Genomic DNA, 12,848 nt, shown 5'->3' on the forward strand with positions numbered 1-12,848 from the left:
ATGCCGGACGAGAAATGCAGAAAAAAAACGCCTTGAATGCTGCCGATGGATCGGGTAAGTTGAAGCGCTAACTTTGCCTTTGCCTAACCTGTGCCTTTTGTTTTGCAGGAGCTGCTGAAGACTGAAGATTGGTTCCCAGCAGGTAATTTTCGTATTCACAGGATCCGGAACTGAAGATTCGCTGGAGCTGACACGGTGAGCGTCCTGCTGCAGATGCAGAATAACGCGAAGCACGTTGCACCAATCGGGTGTGGTTTAAATAGTCCATAGGAGTGCTTAGGTGTCTTCTTCCACAGCCTCGCCCAGGCAAAAGAGTTCCTGCTTCCAGAAGGGGTCCAGCATCAATGATCCAGGGAGTGGTGTCTGCCCCACCCAGAAGGAAAAGTAGTCCCTGCCAGAAGAGAGTGAAACATCATCTTGCTGGTAAGTAAGCAGCATGGTCTGCTGCAGGTAGGTCCACCCAAGCACTTTCACACTTGTTATGAGCCCGGCGCTTCCTGTGCCGGGACGGGTCCATGCTATGAGCCTGGCACCAACGGTGCCAGGACAAGGTCCAAAAGGTCCCTATTGGGACTTGCTGGTGCCGATAGTATATGTTATGAGCCTGCTTCCAAGGATGTTGGGTAGGTCCTGACTCTTTGGAAGCAGTGGTCATGACAGATGCACTTTTAAGTAGTTGTGGAAGCGCACGTGTATCCGTTCCACACCTATACCCATGCATAGGTCATCCACTCTGTGCTGGTAATACCACCCCTGTCGCCAGTCCTACGGATTCATACACTACCGCATTTCAAGTACTCCTGCCGACTACATGGGTGGCTCTGCAAACCTACCAATGTGTGGCTAAAGCACGCCTGACTGTTTGGCGCCCACTGGTAAACATGGAACAGCAACCTGCAGTGTAACGTGTGCGTGGTAAATGTCACATTCATTTGATTGATGTGCTGTTTGCCTTTCCATGACCCGTGAAATAGACACATCGTGTCTGCACTGATCAATGTGATGGAAAGTGTCAAGAGGTCGCCTGTGGGTCGTGCAGTTGAAGAAAACATCTAACTGCAGATGGGACAGTTTGTAGTCAGTCTGCAAAATGGCAAAGTTGGTGCAGCTTGCTCACGCACATACTAGTGCATTTAAAGGCAAGTAGGCAAACAGTTCAATATGCAGAGCGCAAACAATGTTAGTGGTGCTTAGAAAAGTATTGTACCTGAATGGGTCACACAGAATAAATGCCTTCTTCCTCCACGTAATGAAGTTGTGTTTTGTGTTCTTGTAAACATTCTTGTATTCCAGAATGTATACATCTCCGTGAACGCTGCTCTACAGAGGGAAGGTACTTGGAAGTGCATGGGAAGGGTGCAGCTGGGAGCATAACAATGACTGGCGCCTTTGTAGGTGAGTGCCACCCAATAATTCCTTCTCTCGGTATGCCCCCTATCGTATCCATGCAGGTGCTGCCCCTTCTGTATCAGGCCTTTCCTGCCGTTCCTTCTGTGGCGTGTGTCAGAAGACCATAATAAATGGAAATGGCGTGTGTCAGAAGACCATAATAAATGGAAATGAACTTGGAAAGGAAAAAGGAAAATAAAAAAAAAATCACCTTTCAGAGATGAACAAAAGAATTGCCAATGAACGGGTGCAAGGCGGGAGGTGTGGCACTGTGCAAAACACTGTAGTTCAATCGGTTGGAAAGGGAGTTGCTGTAGAAAGTGGTTTCTTTACATGTTGCACAGCGTTTTAAGAACTGTCAGTGCACAACACGTATTACAAAAATGTTTCCACTACTTTCAAGAATGTCACCAAGGCAATTTGGATGGGGTGTGCAGAAATCGGGATGGCAGGCATAGCAAGATGAACGTTATAGCTGGGGAAAACTGTTTGTGCTGTGAAACGTCATTTTCCCATGAGTAAAGTACGCCATTGGCACATGTCGTACAAAGGCACAAATACACTTCTTCGCAATGTACTGCGCTTTCTTCATTTGCGTACCAAAAGAAAAAATGACACAGCCACATCAGTGTCTGCATAATGCGATAGAAAGTTATGCAAAAGATTAAAAACAAACGCATTACCTGTGCACGTGCAGCCTTCATCGCAAATGGTACTGAAACGTGTGTAGCATACTGTGCAATTTTCCTTCAGTCACTTCATTGTAGGTGCTCCATAGCACTACACATCCACATGATAGATTCCAAAATGAGCAGCACAGTGGTTTACATTCACTTTAATCAATGTATTTCGAACTCCCATAGAACCTGCACGCTGTGGCTCTTGAAACACACAGCCATAACCGCACCCTCTGCATTTCTACCCACAAATACACCGTGTACCGCAGTCTGTGCATACACACCACACCCAAAAACCTTATTGACCAATCCCGTCGCCTCTACAGGTCCGTTTCTATGGCTGTCATCTGCAAAAGGGGTGTATCTAACACGTGCCACCATGCAACTATCGTGATAGTCGAAGTCTTTTCGTGCTGTGCGCACGCGGGTGTGGGGGAATAACTTTCAACCAGGGTAGGGGACGTCATTGGTTGTAGGGGCTCTTAAAAGAGCTTTATTTATTTTTTCAAAATATTTTTTTTAAGGTGCTTCCATAGAAACACCTTTTTGTGCAGTTTTTATAAGTATTTCTGTGTTTTCTACGGCAGCTCACATTTTTACAATAGGGTCTTCATTGCAGCCTGTGATTGTGAAAGAAAATGTCATTGCCACTGGTCGACAAAGACATGCCATTCCCTTTGAAAAGTTGTATATAGCGAGAAAAAATATTGTCATTTTCACAAGAGAACATCCCAGCAGCACCCACTAAACAATATCAAACTGGCTAGGGGATTCGGTCTTCCATCGTAGATGTATGAAGGGGTTTTTTTGTCTTTTTTTTTTACGTGCGTGAAAGCATCTTTTTTAGTTTTTTCTCTTTATATGCGTTTCTGTTTGCCTCTCCTCCCATTTCTACCACATTGTGGTCAATGCTTCTTGCACAGTGTAAAAGAAAATGGCATTGCCAATGGCGCTCAAATAAATGCCATTTCTACGGAACCACTGCATATTTTCTGACCTCATGATCTCATAGTGCGTGGAGAACATGCCAGCAGTCTGCATAAATTCACGCATAATTCTGTTTATAGCAAACCTTCCGACCTCTGGCTGGGGATAAATTACACCGTCATGGACCCATACTCCTCTTGGTGTTATGCATGAGAAAATGACCTTGGCAGTAGGAAAATTTTGCATCACTGCAGTCAGCAACCTCTTCAGGTGACGGATTAATCATCGACACGACACGTAACCCAAATGTAGACTTCCATAGTGCACCACGACAAAGTCAACGTTTGTGTCGGACGGCACATATCTGCACACATATCTGCGAACCATCCCGCCGAAGCTGCAGTCACCCTGACAGGCCCAGAAAGTGTCCACTCCTTCCAACCCGAAATTACCAGCAACGCCTCTTTGCACACAACACCTGTGCAGATGACGCACGAAGGTATCACCGACGATAAGCACTGTGCATCTCTCCATCTCCCCCACCCTCACGACACAGCATTGGGACTAAAAAGTACTGCTGCGTCCGGTGAACCACAATTCCATTTCCATTTCCAACCTGCTCATAATAGCAGGATGTGGCACGTGTGCTTTTTCCCCCCCATCTACAGTGAGCGCCACGGCCAAGTAAAGCACACACAATACTTCTTCCTTTTGGACAGTAATTTTTACAGCACTCCCCGATTGGGTGCTGTCAAATTTGCAAACACGCATGCAGCAATTACATACAAAACCCCTGCATTGCACACTGTAATTTCTGTACACCACTCCACATTTACCGTTAAACTCTCTCAGTACACGTTCCGTTTGATTGCAAAGCCCCTCCACCAGAAACTTCTGCTAAAGAATGCACAATTGCAGCATCCACAAATATCCTAAGATGCACCCAGCACACGGTTGTGCCATGCACACAACAGTGCAGCCCTTTAAACATCCACCACAACACTATACATCCAAGCAAGTGACCATTTGGGCATCTAACATTAAGCACAAAAGTAACATACATAGCAGCACTTCTACCCAACTCTCCCACACCATAAAACACCCATTCACGAAAATGTGTCACACTTAGCAGAATCCTGAAACATACCACAGCCTGTACCACCCCTACGCACTGCCATTCACAAAGTATTGTGTCACTGGCAACCTATGCACAACAGTTTCACAACATTGGGCCTACTTCAATAAATCTGCACACAGCAGAGTAACCAACCACATATAAGCTGCACTTCAACCATGCCCTCTTCCATACTCACATTACGTACACACTGCACCCTGTGGCCACACTGCACAACTGCTCACTGCACCATCTCCTGCCGCGCACCAATTACTGTAAGATGTTGCAACTATCACCACAACCATGGAACGCACAATACATGCTTTGCAACTCACTTGTGGTGCTGTAGCACGTCGACAATGTGCTCCACACCCATTCTCCAAAGATCACCATCCTGTGCCTGATGCACTGTCAAACCTGCATTGCTGCAATGGGCGCTCTCCTTGCGCACATTCACCGCACCGCAATGCAACCATGCATGTCAACATGTCACCAACTACCAGTATGCACATACGCACCACTGGCACCAGCACTCCTAACCAACCTCCACACTGCCAACTTAACCACAAAATGTTTACAACATTGCCCATACTGCAAGCATTGTGCACACAGCACACTATCCAAGCACATATTAGCTGCACTTCAACCATACCCTCTACCATACTAACAGTATGCAAACACTGCACCCAGTGCCCACACTGCGTGTCTTTTCACTGCAGCATCTCCAACCACAGCGCACCGCCATGGAGCTATGCAGCAACAAATTTCAACAGTTAGCATAATGTACAAACAAAACACTCTCTCCTGCACCTCTGTGCACTTTCAATCACATACTATGGGCGTACATACTTCCATTCACAAAGTATTGTGCCACTGCCAACCTACCCACATTCTGTTTGCAACACTGGCCTATGACGGCTGAAATGTTCTCCACAACCATTCCTTACATGTCACCACCCTCTAACTGATGCACAGTGAAAACTGCATTACTGCCGTGGGTGTCCTCAAGTCCTAGGCTCTTGAGTGCATGGCCGAAGGCCGTAGGCCTTGAACACACCCACAGCAACGTAATGCCACCATGCATGTCACCAACTACAACAATCCACATACACACCGCTGCCACCAGCACTTTGCAACAGTTAACATAACACCCATGTGGGCAGCTAACAATATGCACAAACGTAACATACGTAGGTAGCAGCACTTCACCCCAACTCCCCCACACCATAAAACACCCATTCACGAAAACAGGTCGCAATTAGCAAAATCCACAAACATACCACAGCCTCCACCACCCCTACCCACAGCCATTCACAAAGTATTGTGTCACTAAACACAACATTTTCACAACATTGGGCCTACTTCAACACATCTGCACACAGCATAGGCCTTGAACACACCCACAGCAACGTAATGCCAACATGCATGTCACCATGTCGCCAACTACACCAATCCACATACACACCACTGCCACCAGAACTCCGACCCTACCAGCGCACCGCCATGGAGCTATGCAGCAACAAATTGCAACAGTTACCATAATGTACAAACAAAACACTCTCTCCTGCACCCCTGTGCACTTTCATTCACATACTATGGGCGTACCCACTTCCATTCATATAAAGTACTGTTTCGCTGCCAACCTACGCACATTCTGTTTGCGACATTGGCCCTACTGCAACCAATCTGCACACACCACACTATGCAAGCACCACCCTCTACCGTATGCAGAGTCAAACATGCGTTCCTGCAGTGGGTGTGTTGAAGGCCTACGCTCTTGAGTGCATGCCCTACAGCCTACGGCCTTCATCCTTCGGCCATGCACCCAATAGTCTAATCCTTCCACAGACCCACCACAACTTCATTCACCCATGCATGCCACCATGTGCCCAACTACCGCATTCCATCCGCAGCGCACAGCCACCCTCGCTCCCACCCAACCTATGTCATGTGCAATTCACTCGCCATCTGCAATTGATCTGCCACCTCTCATCACGAAAAGAAGTCACTGCAAACAGGTTGCGGCAGAAGCTATGGCACCATTACGACAGCTGCCTCCAATCACCACACAAAGTACTTGCCTGTCTAGGTACCCGCGAATTGGCGCAATACGCGCAAATACTGCAGCCACTCCTCCGTCTTCTTCCCCTTATGTACACATGTCACATGAACCACTTCTCAATTCCCCACCCGTTCCCTGCCTTATTGCCGCCAACACATTGCATACAGTACATTTTCCAAACCTTTCCTCTGCCGCACTGTCCTCCGATACACCACAGCGGCTTTCCCAAAAAATGTTGACGCACAGCACGCTTCCCTCCAGCCAACCACCGGCCCCGTCCAAACGTCTCCGACAGCATGCCGTACCGCAAGCCAATGACACTTCTGTCCACGGAACGAACAGGGAAATGGGTCCGCGGAGCGGACCCAGATATCCCTAATTTTTTGGGACGTGCATTTCAGTTCTTTGCAACAAAAGTACTGGTCGGATTTCAGTGTAAATCCGCCCAGCCGTTCGGTTTTTCCCAGTTCAGTCTATGGAAAAAAAAAAAATGTTGGGACCCCCCTATAACTTTGCCAAAACCCTCCCGCCCCGCACGATACCTCACCCAACTTGGCGGAAAAATTGAGAGCCGGCCATTTACTTTTTTTGCAAAGTCTGGTGATGATTGCTCCAGGGGGAGCGAAGTTATAAGCTGCTGAAAAAGTGGTCATCCTATGAGTTAGCAACTTAACAATAACTAAACTGTAATATTATATATATATATATATATATATATATATATATATATATATATATATATATATATGGGAAAACATTTGTCTGCCCCTAAACTGCGCTCTGCCTCATTATTGAGCTGGTGCTATTGGGCTAGAGCGGACAGGGCTCTAAAATGTGCAGAAGAATGTCAGCAAAAAGATACAGGTAGGCAGATAAACAGCACCTCCAACTTAATACCAAACTTGCCCAAGCACTCATGACCATTTACTAAGTTTAAAAAAAAAATCTTTAATTAATCAAAAATTGTGCAAAATGTTATAAAAAGCATACATGGCAATACCTGGTCAGACCAGGCACAAGGCACCACTCACCCCAACGCGTGGAAAGACGCCACGCGTTCCGCTCGACTCGCGAGCTTCCTCAGGCTTGTAGTTGTTCCCAACATGTGTATGCTCGTTTTTATAATGGCTCATGGGCTATGTCATGTGCTTCCCCCACCTGCTACTTCACGCGTCACGTGATGCACTACTACAATCTGGCTAAAAAAGAACTCTATGGTTCTACAGGACGGAGAATCCGCCATCTTGGAATGGCTCAGGTCTAATGGACCTTGAGTGTAAATGTAGGGAGGTAAAATACTCGGGAATCCTTCAATTTAAATTCAGACTAGCGCGCGTGACTGAAAAAGGCAGGGGGAGTCAGACATGTCCCATTGAGAGAACAGTATATATAAAAACTTTGTAACGAGATTTTTAGCCAGATTGTAGTAGTGCATCACGTGACGCGTGAAGTAGCAGGTGGGGGAAGCACATGACATAGCCCATGAGCCATTATAAAAACGAGAATACACATGTTGGGAACAACTACAAGCCTGAGGAAGCTCGCGAGTCGAGCGGAACGCGTGGCGTCTTTCCACCCGTTGGGGTGAGTGGTGCCTTGTGCCTGGTCTGACCAGGTATTGCCATGTATGCTTTTTATAACATTTTGCACAACTTTTGATTAATTAAAGAATTTTTTTTTAAACTTAGTAAATGGTCGTGAGTGCTTGGGCAAGTTTGGTATTAAGTTGGAGGTGTTGTTTATCTGCCTACCTGTATCTTTTTGCTGACATTCTTCTGTATGTATGTATGTATGTATATATATATATATATATATATATATATATATATATATTCAAAACTAAGCTTTTCCAAGGAAAGGCAACTGGTGGAATGCACTCCAGTGAGCAGCTGCAGGGGGAAAATATCCTTGCGGCAATTAAGAGGAAACAAAAACACCACTGTGGTTCCTGGCAATGCAGTATTTCTTTATTCATGTAAATGCATCAGGAAAAGGAAACATTCTGGTTAAAAAACGACGCATTTCGCGGTATGCAAACCGCTTGATCACGTAGGTTACAAACAACACAGATGATGGACTGGAATTTAAACCTTGATTGTGAGTAGAGAGTGTCTGCCTGCTGATTGCCGCTTTTTTTTACCATATTTTGCCAAGCAGCCATCTTAAAACACTTAAATAGTATATAATCCACATAGGTGGGTGCACATAATTTCCATTTACACGCGAAACATAAAAGACAGTTCTAAGGTGTTTTGACAAAAAATTCACTATTTCAAAGCAGTGCAATAAAGATAATATTGATGCCGTTATAAATAAATAAAGCAACTTTCGTAAAAGACATTTGCATTTTACATACTGAATTTATGTGCGTCTGAATAACATTGCGTGAGAATGCAAAGGTTCATGTACTGCACTTAGCTGCTTTATAGAAATAAAGAAAAGCAGCCTTGGCAAGATGTTAATAAGCTGTGCAAGCTCGGGCAAGCTCCCCAGCTCGGGCAACAAAATGCTGTGCTACGTGTGCTATAGCTTGTAATTAAATTCTACAGCTCTATGTGTAGTGCAACAAGCGTGGGCAATTTTTAAAGAGAAGTCATAATGGTAATATTACCTGTTTTTTAGGCTGTGAAAATGCACAAATATAAGAATATGTGCAAAATGCATAATAGCAGCAATGGTTTGCATAGCAGCAAAAAATAAAGTGCATAGTGCTCTCCGTCCATGCATGTCACTCAATCATAAATGTAAAGCTCCATAGTCTAATGTTTATGTGTGGATGCTAATATCCTCATTGTATTAAATTAAAGAGTATCCCTATTAATTTATTTTTCTCAGAGCCTTGAGTGCATGCATGGGCAGCTTTTTAAAAAAAAGAAAGTCCCTTCTTTTTATAAAGTGCATAGTGCTCTGCTCTAAAGTGCAGAGTGCATTGAATATCCATATTCATAAAAATGCCTATTGATCATATTAGTTAAATACTTGCCCATATTCAAGCATCTTTAAAAAAACATTACAAATGCAGTATAGAATCCCTATATATGGCACCATATGTGGATTATTGCAGATATTAACAACTAAGCAGAATAAAACAAGTCCAAAAATCTCTGTGTTGTAAGGGCCACTTAAAATAAGTACCAAAACCTGAACAGACTACAAACTTCAAACAATATTCTAAAAACACTCAATCTGAAAGAGAAGCAACCCAAACCATGATTACATATATGTCAACACCTAATAAAACATCAACCAAAAATAACAGAGTTCACAGATACGATTGAACATACCATATCAAAAGACATATCAGAAAATATATTTTACCCGATCAATACCTAGGATAAATAATGTCAATGAAATGCATGTGAAATCTAATACAAGCAATCCTAAAAAAGAGTCTACAAAGGACCTCATGTACCCAGGAAAGTATATAACTCCTTATCGAGGTTATGACCCCTGGGTTTTTTTGTCTCGAAGTCCAGAGTGCATTTGGTTTCCAACTGTCTCAATGTAAGTTTGCGATTACCGCCTCTGAGTGGTTTAGTAACTGTATGTATTCCAAAAAAGGTTAAGCCCTCCAATTTACCACCATGTTTATTCTTAAAATGAAGGGCCATTGGATAAGTCAGATCAGCATTTTTGATTGCCCTGATGTGCTGTAGCACCCTCAATTTCAGTTTTCCTTTGGTGCTTCCGACATACCACTTGTTACATGGGCAGTTTAACACGTATACCACATATTCAGTTTCACAAGTGATCCTAGATAAAATCCTAATGTTCTCACCTAAAATGGGATGTAAGTAGTAAAGAGTATTAACAGGATAGGTACATGCTTTGCATTTAGAACATTTTTGGAAGCCCAGTCTTTTAATGTTCATCCAACTGGCCCCCAATTGATCATAGAGAGGACTGATGAAACTGGGTACAAGTGTATCTTTAAATGAAGAAGATCTACGAAATGTGATGTTCACTTTAGACGCCAGAATATCGCCAAGATGTTCATCTAACTTAAGAACATACCAGTGTTTCTGTATTGCCTGGCGAATATTCTGGGCACCATTACCGTAGGTCAAGATAAGACGTATATCTGCATTATCCGCGGTTTTAGCTTGGACAACATTGGAAACCAATAGTAGAGAACGATCCATGTCTCTAGCTTTTAGGAACGCTCTCTCCAGTACTTTTATCGGATAACCTCGATTTTTAAACCTGTGAGCCATCAAGGCACATTCGCTGTCAAAAGTATTAATGTTAGAGCAATTTCTGCGAATGCGAATAAATTCCCTGTAGGGGATGCTCCACTTTAGGGCTGTGGGATGGCTGCTCTTCACATGAAGTGGAATATTTGAGCTAGTAGGCTTCCTATATAGGCTGGTGGTAAGTTTGCCGTGGGCCACAGAGACTGCAATATCCAGAAATACAATATCCGTCTTGCTGTGACTCTCAGTAAATTGTAAATTAAGCTCATTAGTATTCAGTACACTAATGAAATATAGCCATTCCTGATCAGTGCCATCCCAAATCACAAACAAATCGTCAATGTAGCGTAGCCACAGTACTATTGTATCTGTATGTTTGATATTTCTGGGATGCCAAACAACAAACTTCTCCCACCAGCCCATTTTCAAATTTCCATACGAGGGAGCGAACGTAGTGCCAATAGCAGTGCCTTGGTGCTGGATGAAGAACTCTTTGTCAAAAAAAAAACAGTTATTGGTCAAACAGAGTTTAATCATCTCTAGTATCATGAGGTCATGTTGCAGGTAATTCATGGACCTGGTATACAAAAAGTGCTCGCATGCTTTAAGGCCATCAGAGTGTCTAATTGATGTGTAAAGGGAGACCACATCCAGAGTCGTTATTAAGTAAAACGATTCCCATGGTATACCTTCTATCCTACTCAAGAAATCTTTGCTATCTCTTAAGTAAGAAGGCAGAGTTGTGACGAAAGTAACCAATGTCTCATCAACAAAACGTGAGACATTTTCCAACAGTGCCCCAACTTAACCATAACTGTCATCAATGATATTTGTGCGGTCATCTTTGATGTCCTGGGTGTTAGTCTTAGCAGTGCACGAAGGTGGCGCAAATTATGGTTGCTTGGCTTACCATAACTGGCAAATTTCAGGGGTTTTTCGATTTTACTTGTAACCATAACGTCCTTTGAACAACTTTTTTTACTGACTTTCATAGGTTTTTATTAGTGCAACTTAACCATAACGTCCCTTTTAACAACGTTTTTTCAGTGAATGTCATATGTTTTTATTTGTGCAACTTAACCGTAACGTCCCTTTTAACAACGTTTATTCAGTGAATTTCATGGGTTTTTACCACTGCATGCTATTTTCCTATAACTTACTAATATCATACTTACCAAATATAACAATATTTGTGTCCAATTTACAAAGTGTCACCTTAAAACTCTGCCCTTTCCCACCTTGAATAATAATTTTTACCACTTCTATACACTATTTGCTATGTCAACTAGTTTTGCATCCGTAGACATCTACAAACATCTGACTTCATTGCGGACCTTCCAGACAGTGCCACATGACCATACGCTGGCACGCGGCTTGATGACGTGTCCGAGAACGCGTCCGCACTTCACGATAAGATCCGTTCTTTGTGGACAGTTCGGAACTGCATTTTCTAGTGATCTAGGATCTTTCAACTTCAAAATTTCCCTTGCACACCTCATACACCTTTTTCCCTACTCATTATCCATTACCAATCTAGTACACAGGACATACTTGGAAGAATTTCAGAACTGCTATTTATCTTAAAAATGGCATCAGTTATTGCCATCCCTCCTCCCGAAGAGCCACCATCAGCTGGAGGGCCTTCACAACAAAAAAAGTGCAGTACTTTCAAAGACAATGAAGAGGACCAAGAAGATGATGTAGAGGAAGTGCCTACTTCTAGCACCAAGATCGAATCATGGCTGTGCCAGTTCTTTGCTACTGTTGGGAGTGTACCAAAGGCTAAAGCTACCAAAGTAAAATGCACAGAGTGCAATTTTGTACTCAGTCAAACGGGACCACCTCCATGCGCCTCAACACCAAATCCAATGACCGCAATGCTCTCAGAAAGGTTATTCCTGTCTCAGCAAGTAGTAAGCTGTCTTCCTCCACCTCATCTTCCTCAACAAATACTGTAACCACACACTCTGATGTCTGCGGGCATTGGTGCCCTATAAATAAATAAAGAAAGTTACGGACCATTATCGTCCATTGCAGCCCCTGAAATGGGGGATAAAGGCCATTAGCATCCCTGGTTCCCAAAGGGGGAACCCAGGGTGCTAAAACAAAGATTTGTCTTCCTATAGCGGGACGCCTGCAGCGTCCCGCTGTAGGAAGGAAAATCTTTTTCCAAGGCAGCCAACATGGAAAGAGAAAGCGGTGCTCCGTACAAAGCCCCTCTTCCCTTGCCATGGCAGCCTGCAAAACCCTATGAACATATTACCACAAGCACAAACCCATCCTAACTTCGAATAACTTTACCACATAGCCGGTCCCAGGTAGACATAGCCACTTTAACACCACTTTACGTCCCTTGTGGTAATGGCCAGTAGACAGATTGTCTGCATCATGACCTTATGCCATGACCCAGACAATCTGGATACTGCCCACGGCCACAGGCTATACCTCAGTCGCCAAAGGTATATGACTATTTTTTGTACCTACAT

At 43.8% G+C, this 12,848-nt stretch overlaps 1 protein-coding gene across 3 annotated transcripts in view; it reads right to left on the reverse strand.

Moving 5' to 3' along the window:
* LOC138537982 (coagulation factor XIII B chain-like) overlaps positions 1-12,848 on the reverse strand; it is a 1,433,866-nt gene that overhangs the window by 958,300 nt on the left and 462,718 nt on the right. The gene's annotated exons all lie outside the window — the stretch shown is intronic.

Source organism: Ambystoma mexicanum, chromosome 1q (genome assembly GCF_040938575.1).
Source record: "Ambystoma mexicanum isolate Mex_15411 chromosome 1q, UKY_AmexF1_1, whole genome shotgun sequence".
In the NCBI taxonomy this organism is placed as follows: domain Eukaryota; kingdom Metazoa; phylum Chordata; class Amphibia; order Caudata; family Ambystomatidae; genus Ambystoma; species Ambystoma mexicanum.